Genomic DNA, 11,202 nt, shown 5'->3' with positions numbered 1-11,202 from the left:
TAGGATGAAATTTAACATGGATGAATGTAAAATCTTATGCTTGGGTTCAAAAAATCAATTTCATGAGTATGAGATAGGGGAGGTATTTGTACCCAGCAATTAACCTGGAAAAGATCTAGAGATTTTACTGGGCTATGTATAAAAAGCATGATATAGCATCCAAAAAAGTTACCCTGATGTTGGTTTACATTAAGAGTGGCATATCTTCTCAGAATGAAGGATGGTCCTGCCACCATCTGTGCATAATACTTCTGGAAGATTGTGTTCACTTGTGGGCACCACATTTAAGGAATGATATTTATAAGTTAGCATAAAAAAGTCAACCAGGAATATAAAAGGGCCTTCATGCTCTGGGAGCATTACTTGAAGAATTAGAGATGTTTAGCCTGAAGAAGGGGTGATTTAGGGGTCAGTGACACCAGTCTGAAGGTAATTGAAGGGATTTCACTTGTTTGGCCCCTGAGGGCAGAACAAGAAATGATTAGAAGTTGGGAGAGTGAAGAAAAACTTCCTAAAAGTCAGAGCCATGTCTAAGTGGGTTGAATCGCTGGCTGCCTTGAGAGATGTGGTTTATACTTCAGGGAAGGTCTCTGATCTCTCTCGACCTCCATCCAGTTCCACAACCTTCAGTTAGTTGCCAAATCTTGCCATTTTTTACATCCAGAACATCTCTTGCAACTGACCCCCTTTCCCCATTCACATAGCACCTTGGTTGACAACCTCCTCACTTTGCACTTGAATTGTTGCAATAATCTCCCTGCTTTGTCTCTGCCCCACCCCGCATCCAAATCATCCTTCATGCAGCTGGCAAAGGGACTTTTCTTAAGCAAAGGTTTGACCACATCATTCCCCTCTTTGAGCTCTGGTGATTTCCTATTGCCTTCAGGATAAGACAGACTCCTCTGTAGCTCTCACATCAGGCCCTGGTGTACTTTTCTTCTCCCTGCCCCATCTCCACAGTGGAGCTAAGTTAGCTTCTCACCTTCCTTCACGTATGACACTCCATCCTGGCTTGATGCCTTGGTATTGGCCACTCACTCTCTCCTCTGTGTCCAAGGATCCATTACCGTTTTTAAGACCCAGGGTCCACTTTGCTGTTGTTCAGTTGTGTCTGACTCATTGTGACCCCATTTGGGGTTTTCCTGGTAAAGATGCTAGAGTGGTTTGCCATTTCTTTCTCCAGTGGATCGAGGCAAACAGAGGTTAAGTGACTTGGCCAGGGTCACACAGCTAGTAAGTATCTGAGACTGGATTTGAATTCAGGTCTTCCTGACTTAAGTCATAAACTCTTATCTGATATGCCACTTACCTACCATAACAATTAGTTAAGGCCTGTACTGGATGGCCACTGAAGTCCCATCCAACTCTGAAGTTCTGTATACTCCCCATTTTAAAGTCGAGTGTTTTTTGCACTCTACCCAGTGGTTGTGTACTGGATCCGGCTTGTACAAGTGCGTGAAAGCCAACTGTTTTATTTTCAGGAATTTTGGATTCTGGTTGGTAAACACAGCCAATATATAATTCAATAAGCTCTTGTATTTCATCGCTTTAAAAGAACTGGTGTCAACGACAGCAGAGTATATTTTTAATGTTAGTCTACTTTAAATGATTGTGGTTTTAATAATGAGTATTTGAAAAGAGAATTTAATTGCATTATGTTCTGATGGTGCTAGTACAGTGGTGGGGCGAAAGTTTGGAGCAGCTATCAAGCTGTTAGAAAATTTTCCTAAAATCATCATTTGGCACTGTTTAAATAACCAATTGCAACAATCACTTGATGATTCGATATAAGCAATAAAACCAGTTAATCATTTTACAATTTCTAGATAAAATATATTCTATTTATAACCAATCTCATAAAAACCCAATTGAACTTGAAAATGTAGCTAAAAAACTCAAAAATGAATTTATAAAGTTGGCCAATTCCTGGGACTGAAATACATAGCTTGTAGTCTACAAGCTGCTACTGTTTTCTGGCTCATATAATCTTGTATTATATGGGCATTTTTCTCATTCTCATTCTGGTTGGGCAAAGAGGTTAGTTAACATAAATTTCTTGCAAGGCCTTGATTGACATTCTTAAAGAATTTTCATCCCTTTCAACTGCATTGCAGCCATGATCCTCTAATATTCAGAAAGTGCAAAAATTAATTAAAAACACCACAAGCACTTTGGAAAATTTAAAGACAGGTATTGGAAAGCATGAATCTCAAGATGAAGATGTGATTAAGGCAGATAAGTTTGAAGATACTACATTGACTAAAAATAATCAATTTAATGCTCTTCCTAGAAATATCCTACTATAAAATATAATTCAGTCTATGACCTTATGTCTTTTATCAGTCAGAAACAACAATGGAAGCATTGTAAAGTATCCTGATTGAGCAGAAATATCTACTTGTTTTTACGAAGAAGCCAACCACCATGGAGAACTGGTTAAAAAAAATTATCATTTAAGTTCAATTTTAAAACATGATATTGATTCCAATGCCATCTGTGATTCTGTAGATAATAATGTAGAATCGAACAATGTTCCAATCCCTACAACTCCACAAAAAGCTGAACTATGTCACCATTGCGCTAAGTAGGGCCAAAACTGCAGGAGGCTTCAGGCTAATGAATATCATTTGTATAGGGCTGAGGGACAGCTAGGTGGCAAAGTGGATAGAGAGCCTGGCATGGAGTGACTTCAAATCCTGCCGCACACACTTACTAGCTGTGTGACCCTGGGCAAGTCACTTAACCCTGTTTGCCTCAGTTTCCTCATCTGTCAAATCACTCCAGCATCTTTGCTAAGAAAACCTCAAATGGGGGGTTTAACAGGAAGTAGTTTAACAGGAGACCACATGTCAGACTTAATGACAATCAATTTACTGGGGAAAGTTCCGCAGATGGGGATGCAGCTCCATTTGTCAAAACAGGGTTGAATTGCAACCTCTATGGGTTGGCCGCAGATGCAAGAGTTTGGCAGTGAAATCAGAGAAAGCATCCTGCGAGAATCGATTGGTTATATGGAATTTACAATAAAGGGTATTAGATATTTTATTATTTATAAATAGTGTGATATGGACTCTTTCTATCAGAATTTACACTAAGCTTACATAAATCCACACACATGCATTCTTCTCCCTCCCACCCAGAACCAGTTATTAAACACTGGCCCCCACACTACTGACTGTACCATGTTGTCTCCAACTCACTAAGAGTTTAGAAAGCATTTATTTGCCAAGGGGTACCACAGTGTGGCTTCACATACGTATATGGTCAGGGCAAATTAGGGAAAATGTCATAAAGAAGGTAATGTTTGAGCTGCGTCTTTTAGTTAGGAACCAGGGGCGGGGAGAGGTTGGGACAAGGACGTTCCAGGCAGTAGGAACAGCGTGACTATAGTCAGTGAGGAGTTTGGTTCTGTGTAGAGTTGAACATCCATGTCTGGGGAATGATTGTGAGAGGAAGAGAAAGAAAATGGGAAGTGGCGCTCGGTGATCTCTAGATCAAACACTCATTTCAAGCCCTTTAGAACTTGATTCCAATCTGCTTTTTCAGGAGTTCACTATCTAATAGGGGGAGACAACACATTTATGGGGATCATAGCCAGGCAAGGAAATACCTAGAGAGTGGCAGGGACGGTGACTGATTCATCAGACAAGCCCTTTACAGAACAAAAATAGCATGGTGACAGTCCTTTGTTCACTGAGCCCAGGGCAAGAGGCAGAAGAGTGGGTGCTCCCTCTGCCAGTTACATTGTACTTATTTTGTGTCTAATTTGTACAGAAAGGGTGTGTGGCATAATGGAAAGAGAGACCGCCTTGAAGCCACAAAGACCTAGGTTCAAGGCTCACCAGGGGTACATACTGCCTGAGTGCCTCTGGACGCCATTCGATGCTTGAGAAGATGCCAGCAGCCATTGCTAGGGGGAGTCTCTTTACTGGAGTCCCCTTTCCCCATCCCTCTATTTTGTATGTATACATGCCACCTCCCCCTGTAGAATGTAAAGCTTCTTGATGGTAGGGATGTTTCACTTTTGTCTGGCATCCCCAACACTTAATAAATGATTTCTTATTTGATTGCCAGGCATTAGAGGAGGTAGTAAGATCATAAAGTCATGATCCCTGTCCTCACAGAGTTTATAACCTAGCATTTTTCTGCTATCTACTCACAGGGAAGGGAAGGGACCTAAGAATGGAAAAGAAGGTAGAAGACTGTCAAGGCCAAGTCAAGGATTCTAGACTTGATCTCATAGACAATGGGGAGGGACTTTTTTCTAAGGAGGAAAGTTAATGACTGGGTGGTTTGTAATTTCTCTAATATGACTGGCTGCAGATTGATCTAAGGTCAAGATTTTGCTCAGGCCTGGGGTTGGTAAATTACTCACTTTACACTAAAGCATAAATCAACCCATGGCAGGAAGGGAAACAAACCTACAAAACCAACTTTTATGCCGTATAAAGCTAGCACATTCTATTAGAAAACTTCAGTCTAAATGAGTGTCCCTCTAGGGATTAGGATACAAATGGACTAACACTGTCTTACCAAAAACCACTCGCAAATATAAAAGAAATATTCTAAGGTCACAGTCTAATGAGATTCTGATTAAATTTTTATATAACATTCCCTACAGACATGAAGAAATTTCTAGAAGATTTATTGGCTTGCCAGATTTTTAAAAGTGCTCCGTGCATTTCTTAGTGAGAATTTATTATCATCTGCATAAGTTAAACGCAAAAACTGTAAAATGATGAAATTGTGAGAGATTAGAAAGTCATGTAAAATTCTGGAGAGCAAAACACAATGTTAAATAATAAAAATGGAGTGATGACCAGCCAATGTTGCTCAGGGCCAGTTCTCTTCAGCAGGTACCTATAATCAAAACCACAATGATTTAAAATATTCCAAATGGCTTTAAATATAGATATAGATCTACATTACCTACCTGCTGCTGAGATTCTTAGAAAAGACCCACTATATTATACCTAGGTGAAAGTCTGGACTGGTTTGTCAGTCAATAACAGGTGCTTTATTGTTTCCTACCCATCAGGTAGCACAGCAGAATGCTGGGATAGTTATATTTAAATAGAGGATCTGAACTCGTATTCCTGCTCTGTTACCACTTGTTAGAGGCCTTTGGGGGCACCACGGTGCAAAAAACACTGGGCCTGGAGTCAGGAAGACCTGAGTTCAAATCCAGCCTAAGACACTTAATAGCTTCATGACCCTGGGCAAGTCACAACCTGTTTCCCCAACTGTAAAGTGGGGCTCACAAGAGCACCTCAGGATCAATTGAGATGACATCTGTACAGCACTTTGCACAGTTCCTGACATAGAGGAGACAATTGATAAATGTTCATTCCCTTCCCCCACTTGTCTCATGACCAAGGAGTTTTGGCCTCTCTAGGTCTCTGCTATTTCATCTCTAAAATTAGAGACCATCCTTCTAGTCCAATTCTCTCTGAAGACCTTATAGAGTGTGGGTGGGCAGTGATGTGGCCAACCTTGAGCTCGAGGAAGATCACTTCAGTAGCTGAATGGAGAAAGGCTCGCAGAAGGGAGACCGAAGGAAGCCGTGATGATGGTCCTAGGGTGATGATGACTTGCACCAAGCTGGCAGTAGAGTTGAGAGAAGGGATGTACGAGAGATGTTGTGAATACAGAGATGACAACACTTGGCTATGGTTGGACAGGTGGCGTGGGAGTGAGGAGTTGAGGATGACACTGCCAATAACAGCCAAAGTGAGTACTGGGAAGAGTTAGGAGAGGAAAGATAAGGAGATCTGTTTTGGACATGTTTTACTTCGAGATGCCTATGGGCCGCCCACATTATCGTTGTTCTCTTAAAAGATCTTTTTTAAACTGCTCCCAGGCCTCTCCAGTCGTGTACTTGATTTTGTTTCTAACTCAAGCATTTATTCCTAATTAAATTTCATGGTGGATATGGTCATTATGGGAATTTGCACAATATCTTCTGAATCTCAATGTATTAGCTATCCCCACCAACGTTTTTGTCACCTGTAACTTTTTTAAGTATGCCTTCTGAGCCTTTATCTAAGTCAGTCATAAAAATGTTACCCTCAGGGCACTCCACTAACAACTGCCTCCCAATTTGAGAAAGAACCTTTGATAACTGCTCTTGAGGTCCAACATTCAACTCAACCCAGAATTATCCAACAATACTATCGTTTGGCCCATCTCTCTCTCCAAGAGGCTCGCATGCAAGGCTCTCTTCTGGGCCCTCTCTCTTAGGGATCTCTTCGGATCCCGTGAGTTCAATGATGTAGTTTATGCAAATGACCTTCAGCCTACGAATCCGGAACAAATCTCTCTCCTGAGCTCGGGTCGCACGCTCACTTGCTGGACTTCTCCACCTAGATGTCTCCTAGGCATCTCCAACTGCAGCTCCCTGGGAGGGCCACCTCTCTTACGATCTTCCTACCTGGAGACACCCTTCTCCCTACCCCAAGAATGATGTTTTTATTTACTTGAAAAGACTTTGTATTTCAGAGGCAGCATGACATAATGAATGGAGCCAGATGGACCAAGGTTCAAGTCTCGCCTTTGACACATATTACCTCTGTAACTAACCCTGGCCACTCTCTCAAACCACAAACTGTGGAGTAGATGCTGACCTACATCAGTAGAGAGAGGAAAGGGGGAGGGAATAAGCATTTGACGGTACCTACTATGTGCTGGCCACTATGCTAAGTAATTTACAATTATCATCTCATTTGATTCTCACAACAACTCTAGAAGGTAAGTGCTATTGTTATCCCCAGTTACAGATGAGGAAACTGAGTCAGTCAGAAATTAAGTGATTTGCCCAGGGTCACAGCTAGTAAGGGTCTGAGGCTGGATTTGAACTCAGGTCTTCCAGCCTTCTGATCCAGCGCTCTGTGAACTATGGCACTTTCTAGATTCTTCTGGTAGTGGGAATTCCTAGACGTAGTTTCTAACCCCTGTATTTCATATTCACTAAGTCAGTGCACATGTTTTCCTCCAGTAAACTAAAAGGTCTTTGAGGGTACAAACTCTTATGTTTTGGTATCCTCGGGGCCTAGCACAGTACAGGGCACACAGAAGACACTTTATAAACTGTAACAACAGAATTGGAAATGCTTTAATGCAATCTAAGTACACATTCCCTACAGCATTCCTCTGATGTCTAATAAGTCTTATCAATAATTCTAATAATAAGTCTGCCAATGAGAGGAAATGAGACTGATCTGGCATGACCAGTTTTTGATAAAGACATCTGGACTCATTGGGATTTCCATCTCCTAACCATCTCTTTCATAAGACATTCTAGAATTTTACCAGGAATCAGTCGACTTCATTGATTATTTTCTGACTTCATTCTCTTCCCTTTTTTTGAAAATTGATATAGTATTTCCCCTTCACCAGTCCTATGGTTCCTGTCTTATGTCCTCCATGATCTTCTGTGGTTTTGCGGGGTATCACACATGGCAACTGTGAATATACCCAATGTGGTAGTGGCTGAGGCTGGACTCTTTTATTTTTCAATTAACAAACATTTATTTTCTCTCCCTCCTATGCTCAGTTTAAAAAAAAAGGAGAAAGATAAAACAAAACCCTCGTTAACAAGTCTAGTCAAGCAAAGCAAATTGCCACACTGACCATATCCAACAATGTGTTTCACTCTGCCCCCTGAATTCACCACCTTCCTGTCAGGAGGTAGGTAGGTAGCATAGATTACCATCAGTCCTATGGAATCATGACTGATGCTTGTATTGATTAGAGGTCTTTCAAAGTTGTTTCTCTTTACAATGCTGTTGCTAATATAGAAATGGTTCTCCTGGTTCTATTTCCCTACCTCTGCATCAATTCACACAAGTCTCCCCAGGTTTCTCTGAACCCATGTCTTTCATCATTTTATTTATACATATAAACACACACAAACACATACCTACGCATACATTCATATACCACCCTCCAAATGATGGGCACCCATTTGGTTTTCAGATTTTACTGTCTTCTGTGATCATCAGGATCCTACCCTCCCCCCCTATAATCTTTATTATCACCAATATCACTCTAATTGTTTCATTTACACACACACACACACACACACACACACACCTCATTTCCCCAACCACTGCTTGGTTATCATGTTCCCTGGTTCATTAATTACCCAGAGATGATGTTAATCCAGACCTCCTGACTCAAATACACCCAAGGCACCTAGGTGGTCTGTCTCCCCACTTATCTGGGACAGCAACTCCCTCTTGGCAATTTGTTTTGTCCTGTCTGGTTTAAAGATCATTTTACTTGGCAGAAAAGAATAGAAGCAAAATAAGAGAACACGTTTTTTTTTCTCCTTTGAAGGAAGTATTTGGCACAGTGGCTGGCACATAATAGGCACTTAAATGCTTGTTTCCTTCCCCTTCCTTTGTCCAATATCCTGTTCACAACAAGCATGTAGGGGCAGCTAGATGGTGCAGTAGTAGAGCGTTTGACCTGAAGTCAAAAGACTTATCTTCATTAGTTGAAATCTGGACACTTACTAGCTGTGTGACCTCGGGCAAGTCACTTAGCCCTGTTTGCCTCAGTTTCTTACCTGTAAAATGAGCTGGAGAAGAAAACAACAAACCACTCTAGTATCTTTGCCAAGAAAACCCCAACTGGTGTCAGGAAGAGTCAGACACAACTGAACAACTGATCCTCTTTTCCACAATACAGCTTTAAAAAAAAAACCGACACCCATTTTGTTGTCCTTATCTTTCCACATACCCTTGTTAGCTCATTTCCAGGTTCCAGCATTTCTGATATGATTCCTACAGGACTGTGACACGCTTTTCCCATTCTTCCTCTTTTGCCCCTCTCTTAAAAAGCTGGTTGAGAAGGGGGAAGAGCCAAGATGGCGGCTGGAAAGAAGGGACTAGCATGAGCTCCCTGCCAAGTCCCTCCAAAAACATAAAAAATGGCTCTGAACCAATTCTAGAACTTCAGAACCCACAAAACAGCAGAGGGAAGCAGGGCTCCAGCCCAGGACAGCCTGGATGGTCTCTGGGTGAGGTCTATTCCACACGGAGCTGGGAACGGAGCAGAGCAGAGCCCAGCATGAGCAGTTCGGACCAACCAGACCAGGAGCCGGGCGGAGCAGGCCCTAGTGCCCTGAATCAGTGAGCTGAAGCAGTTACCAGACTTCTCAACCCACAAACACCAAAGACAGCGGAGAAGGTTAGTGGGAAAAGCTGCGGGAGTGGAAGGAGTTCAAAGTTCGGCCACCGCCCCCAGGGCAGCAGAGGTGACGCAGCTACAGCTGCAGTTGCTTCTGGCCCCAGGCCCACCAGGTGGGAGGAATTAAGTGGCGGATCAGAGCAGGAGTGCACAGCCTGCTGAAGATCTAAGCCCAGTCCGGGTTGGGGGTTCTTGGGGAAGGAGGAGTGCTGGTGTGGCAGAGCTGGCACATCCCCCCCAAACATGGAACATAGAACTCTTTAGTCTACGAGCAGTCATACCCCACTGAAAAACTCAAGGGTCAAGTTAGTTGGTTGGGAATATGGCGAGACAGCGAAAACTCACCCAGATTCAGTCTCAGACTTTGGATTCTTTCTTTGGTGACAAAGATGACCAAAATATACAGCCTAAAGAAGTCAACAAAGTGTAAGAGCCTACACCAAAAGCCTCCAAGAAAAACATGAACTGGTCCCAGGCCACAGAACAGCTCAAAAAGGATTTGGAAAAGCAAGTTAGAGAAGTAGAGGAAAAATTGGGAAGAGAAATGAGAAGGATGCGAGAAAACCATGAACAACAAGTCAATGACTTGCTAAAGGAGACCCAAAAAAATACTGAAAAATACACTGAAGAAAACAACACCTTAAAAAATAGACTAACTCAAATGGCAAAAGAGCTCCAAAAACTACACTGAAGAAAACAACACCTTAAAAAATAGACTAACTCAAATGGCAAAAGAGCTCCAAAAAGCCAATGAGGAGAAGAATGCCTTGAAAGGCAGAATTAGCTAAATGGAAAAAGAGGTCCAATGGACCACTGAAGAAAATACTACCTTAAAAATCAGACTGGAGCAAGTGGAAGCTAGTGACTTTATGAGAAATCAAGATATTATAAAACAGAAACAAAGGAATGAAAAAATGGAAGACAATGTGAAATATCTCATTGGAAAAACCACTGACCTGGAAAATAGATCCAGGAGAGATAATTTAAAAATTATTGGACTACCTGAAAGCCATGATCAAAAAAAGAGCCTAGATATCATCTTTCAAGAAATTATTAAGGAGAACTGCCCTGATATTCTAGAGCCACACAGCAAAACAGAAATTGAAAGAATCCATCGATCGCCTCCTCAAATAGATCCCAAAAAGAAATCTCCTAGGAATATTGTCACCAAATTCCAGAGCTCCCAGATCAAGGAGAAAATACTGCAAACAGCCAGAAAGAAACAATTTGAGTATTGTGGAAACCCAATCAGAATAACCCAAGATCTGGCAGCTTCTACATTAAGAGATCGAAGGGCTTGGAATACGATATTCCAGAGGTCAATGGAGCTAGGATTAAAACCTAGACTCACCTACCCAGCAAAACTGAGTATCATGCTCCAAGGCAAAATATGGATTTTCAATAAAATAGAGGACTTTCAAGCTTTCTCAGTGAAAAGACCAGAGCTGAATAGAAAATTTGACTTTCAAACACAAGAATCAAGAGAAACATGAAAAGGTAATCAAGAAAAAGAACAAGAAAAAGAAATTGCAAGGGACTTAATAAAGTTGAACTGTTTTGTTTACATTCCTACATGGAAAGATGATGTGTATGATTCATGAGACCTCAGTATTAGGGTAGCTGAAGGGAATATACATATATATACACACACATATATATATATATGTTTGTGTATATATATATATATATGTTTGTGTATATATATATGTGTGTGAATATGTATATGTATATATGTATGTGTATATATATATGTATGTGTATATATATATATATATATATAGAGAGAGAGAGAGAGAGAGAGAGAGAGAGAGAGAGAGAGAGAGAGAGAGAGAGAGAGCAGACACAGTGTGAGCTGAAGATGAAGGGAAGATATCTAAAAGAAATAAAATCAAATTAAGGGATGAGAGAGGAATATATCGAGAGAGGGAGATAGGGAGAGAGAGAATGAGGTGGATTATCTTGCATAAAGGTGGCAAGAGGAAGCAATTCTGTGGGAGGAGGGAAGAGGGC

Source organism: Trichosurus vulpecula, chromosome 7 (assembly GCF_011100635.1).
Source record: "Trichosurus vulpecula isolate mTriVul1 chromosome 7, mTriVul1.pri, whole genome shotgun sequence".
Lineage (NCBI taxonomy): Eukaryota > Metazoa > Chordata > Mammalia > Diprotodontia > Phalangeridae > Trichosurus > Trichosurus vulpecula.
This window is presented reverse-complemented; position numbering follows the sequence as displayed.